Source organism: Nannospalax galili, unplaced genomic scaffold (genome assembly GCF_000622305.1).
Source record: "Nannospalax galili isolate Female #2095 unplaced genomic scaffold, S.galili_v1.0 scaffold296, whole genome shotgun sequence".
In the NCBI taxonomy this organism is placed as follows: Eukaryota; Metazoa; Chordata; class Mammalia; order Rodentia; family Spalacidae; genus Nannospalax; species Nannospalax galili.
Window position 1 is genome coordinate 3,948,591 of NW_008340113.1, and position 4,968 is coordinate 3,953,558.

The 4,968-nt window shown below is 35.3% G+C and overlaps 1 pseudogene; it reads right to left on the reverse strand.

The window, feature by feature from the left end:
- Positions 1-1,181: 1,181 nt before the first annotated feature.
- Positions 1,182-1,605, reverse strand: LOC103735719 (annotated as a pseudogene).
- Positions 1,606-4,968: the final 3,363 nt, after the last annotated feature.

Genomic DNA, 4,968 nt, shown 5'->3' on the forward strand with positions numbered 1-4,968 from the left:
CAAGAGGCTACAAGAAAGAATAAACCACACTGAAACAGTGGTTCAGAAAAGGATAGGAAAATATCAAATACTACAAAATTAACAAAATATCAGTTATTACTACACATTGTTCAATAACAACTCTGAGTAAAAATGGCTTCAATTCTCAAATAAAAAGACACACTAGATGACTGGATTAAAAACAAGATCCATCTGTTTGTTGCCTCCAAGAAACAAACCTCATAATCAAAGACAGACACTAACTTAGAGTGACAGGATAGATTAGTGTGTTCTAAGCAGATAGAATGGGAACACAAAGATCTGCAGCTACTCTAGTATCTAGCACATAGACAAACCAAAATCAGACAGAGGGGATAAATAGGGTCACTTCATACTGGTTAAAGGAACAGTTCCAACAAGAGTCTAAACATCCACCAAACTTAAGTTTACCCAATTTGATAAAAGATACAATATCAAACATAAATTCATAAATTATCCCCCAGCAAAATAATAAAGTGTAACTTCAACCCACTTTCATGATTAGACAGGTTTTCTTGACAAAAACATGTAAAAATTAAAAAGCAATCAATTAACTGAATTCATGGTTGAACCTAGCAGATATCTACAAAACCTTCCATCCAAACACACAGAATAGACATTCTTCTCAGTATGTCATGGAACTTTCTCTAAAATAGATCACATAATAGGACACTGGGGGATTTGAATGGGATATTTCATATAGGCCCCAAGTGTCTGAACACTTAGTCAATTAGTGGAGCCTTTAAAAGTTGTGGCCATGCTGGAAGAAGCATGTCGCTTGGGGAGAGAAGAGGTACAAAGCTTGCCCACTTCCAGTTTGTCACTTTCTGCTTCACATACCTGCTTGGAGATGTGCGCTTTCTTGGCTTTCTGTGCTGGCTGCCTCCTGCTCTGTCTATGCACCATGATAGACCCTTATTCCTCTGGAACTGTAACCCCAATATTTTTTTCCTTCTATAAATCACCTTGGTCATGGTGTTTTATCACAGCAACAGAAACATAGTTAATGAAAACATGAAAAAAGATTCAACAAACAGGAAAATCGAAATCACTTTTTCTTTTAACGTCTAGGGCTTTTATTTCTTCTCGTACATTAAGGCACAAATTCATAGGGAATGGGCTCCAGCAGCTCAGGCTCCTTTCCATTAGTTCTCACAATGTGCTTATCTGGGTGGGGCGGGCCGGCGCTTCAACTGAACGCAGGTTCCTTTCTCTTTGGCTTCCTTTTTATTTTGGTCATTCTCCTTCATGCGCTTCAGGAAGCTGTCTTGGCTCTTAGAGTGCTTAATATGCTCAATACGCACATTAATTCTCTTGGCAAGAATCTTACCCTTAACTTGCTTGTTTATGACAATGCCAGCAGCATGCTGAGTGACGCTGTAGACTCTCCCAGTTTTGCCACGGTAGCATTTATGGGGCATTCCTTTGTGAACAGCACCCATTCCCTTAATGTCTACAATATCACCCTTCTTGTAGATTCGCATGTATGTGGCCAAAGGAACAACTCCATGTTTTCTAAAAGGCCTAGAGAACATGTAGCAGGTGACTCTCTTCTTTTCCTTTGTGTTTGTCATTTTGGTGAATCACTGGAAGATGGCTGCTCTGGCAGAAAGCTGAAATCACTTTTCATATTTTCTCTAGCCACAAGGGATTAAAGCTAGAAATCACCAGCAAGAAAAACTTCAGAAAATACACAAATAGATGAATAGTAGTAAACACATTATTAAATGATGGATGAGATGTTGTAGAAATCAATAAAGAAAATTTAAAAATTCAGAGACAAATGAAGATGAAAATCAAACATCAAAATCTGAGATACATTTTAAGCCATCCTAAGACTGCTATAACTGTTAAGGCCTCAGAAAGTTAAGAAAAGCCAACCTAAAAGCAATGAATGGAAAAAAAATAAGAAATTAATGAATTGGAAGCAAACAAGAACAATTCAAAGAGTCAGTGAGATGAAGATTTGGTTTGTTGAAAATATGAACACCATCAACAAACCCTTAGCCAAATAACCAAAATAAAAAAAGAAAGAAGACCCAAATTAATAGCTTTAGAGATGAAAAGGGAGGTGTTACAACAGATATCAATTAAATTCAGAAAACCATAAGGACATATATTAAAAGCATACATTCCATAAAATCCAAACATCTGAATGAAATGGGTAAATTCTATGTGCATATTACCAACTAGCATTAAACCAAAATGAAATCAACAATTTCACAGAACTATAGTGAGCAATGAAGTGTAGTGAGATTGAAGCAGAAATTAAAAATAAACTCCCAACTAAAACATATTCTGAGCTGGATGGATTCACTGCCAAATTCTGTCAAATATTAAATAAAGAATTAACATTAATTATTCTCGATTTTTCCATAAAATAGAAAATGAAGGAATGTTTCCAAATTATTTTTATGAAGCAAATATCTTGATACCAAATCCTGAAAAGAGCAAAACAAAGAAAATTACGCCTGATGATATGGATTCAAAAATTCTCAATAATACTTGGAAATTGAACTCAAGATCCCATGAAAAATAACTTTCATCATGATGATCAAGTTGACTTCATTTCAGAGACGAATATATGGCTCACTTTATGGAAATAAAGAAATATAATACATGAAATTAATGGACTCAAGGACAGAAATCACATGGTCATTGCTTTAAATACAGAAAAGTCTTTTGACATCATCTAACATTCTATCATGGTAAAAGACCCTCGGATTCTAGAACACATATCCCAACTTACTAAGGCTACATGTGACAAACCTACAGCTAACACCCTAAATGAATAAAAACTCAAAGCATTTCCACCAATATCATCTTACTATTTAATATACTGATTGACAGATAAGCTAAAGACACAAGGCAAGAGAAGGAATTAAAAGGAATACAAATAAGAACCTAGTTAAAGCATCCTTATTTGCAGAGGATATGATTCTAGAGTCCCTAAAGACTCCATCAAAAGTTCTTGGAGTTGGTAAACACTGTAAATATAATGGAAGGTCACAAAATTAGCATAATGAAATCAGTAGCCTTCCTATATAACAATGACAAAACGTACTGAAAAAGAAATCAAGAAATAATCTCATTCACAAAAGGCATAAAAATATAAATAAAATAACTCCTAGGAATAAACCTAAAAAATGAATCAAAAGACCTCTACAAAGAAAACTTTAAGACACTGAAAGAAGTAATTGAGAAAAGCACTAAAAAATGAAAAGACACCCTTCCCGTGCTCATGGACTAGAAGGATTAATATTGTGAAAATGACTTTACTACCAAATCAATCCACAGATTAAATGTAATCTCAATCAAAATTCCAGCACCATGCTTCACAGAAATAGAAGGAAAAAAAAATCTCTAAATTCATATAAGCACAAAAGAGCGCACATACTTGACTTCAAGTTTTACTAGGAGCAATAGTAAGAAACACGGAACTGGCAAAGAAAAAAAGAAAAAAGAAAAAAGATATAAAGATCATGGAATGGAACAAAGAACCCAATTATAAAATATTAGTTGGAGCCACCTTTTCAAACAAGGCCAAAAATGCACATTTAAAGAAAACAGCCTCTTCAACAAGTTGTATCTAAACTGGGTATCAGCATGTAGAAGGACGAAACTAGATCTCCATCTCAGCCTGCACAAGTAATCAAAACCAAAATGATCAAATACTTTACTATAAATCTTCAAACTCTAAACCTACTAGAGAAGAACAAAGGAAAAACTATTCGAGTTACAATCACAGGCCAGAAAATGCTTCTAAAATAATATCAACAATTGACAAATGGCACTTCATTAAATTAAACGCTTTTGCAAAGTAAAGTGGATAAGCAAGTGAAAAGACAGAATATAGAATGGGAGAAGATCTTTAAAGCTGTACACATGGCAGAGGATTAATACATAGAATATAGAAGATACAGACAAATCTAAGAAAGAAATTGAAACCCAGTCATTCAATGGTCTGATGAAGTGAATAGGCAGTTCACTAAAGAGAAATACAAATAACCAAGAAGCGTATGAAACAATGTTCAACTTCATTTCCCATTAGATAATTCAAATCAAAACTACACTGATATTCCATCTTTTGTGATGTGATGTGAAATATCTCCTGTATGCTCATGTGTTTAAACACTTGGTCCACAGCTACTGGTACTATTTGAGAAGCTTATGGAACTTTAGGGGTGGAGCCTTGCTGGAGGAAGTATGTCACTGGGAGTGGTTTGGGGGTTTGATAGTCTGGCCCTACTTCCTGTTCTCTCTGATTCTGGACTACAGACTATGACAAGCCAGTCTCACACTCTTACTGCCATGCCCTCCCCACAGTGATGAACTATATTCCCTCTGAAACTATAGAAAAATGTCCCCTAAGTTGCTTTGTCAGCGTATTTATCATAGCAACAGAAATGAAAGTAATATATCATTTTGCCCATTCAGAATGATAGTCATTAAGACTACAAATAGCAAATGATGTTGAGGATGTGGGAAAAGCTGCTGATGGTAATGCAAACTATTTCAGCCACTATGGAAGTCAGTATGGAGGTTTTTCACCAAAAACTAACAGTAGAGTTCTTCCGTTTGATCCAGCTATACTGCCCAAAGAACTCTAAGTCAATACAACACAGACATACTTGCACATCCATGTTCACTGCAGAACCACCACAACAGCTAAGTTACAGGACCAACAAATGAACTGATAGGGAAAATGTGCTATATATACACAATGGAACTTTATTCAACTGTAAAAAAGCATGAAGTTATCGTATTTGCAGGAAAATGGATGGAATTAAACATAACCGTGTTAAGACACTTAAGCCAATCACAGAAAAGCAAAAACGTGTTCTCATTCACTTGTAGTTCCATGACTTTCTATACATACACATATGATTTAAAAGAAATAATCATAAGGAGACAAAGGTGACCAGTCGGGGGGGGGGGGACAAGAAAAGA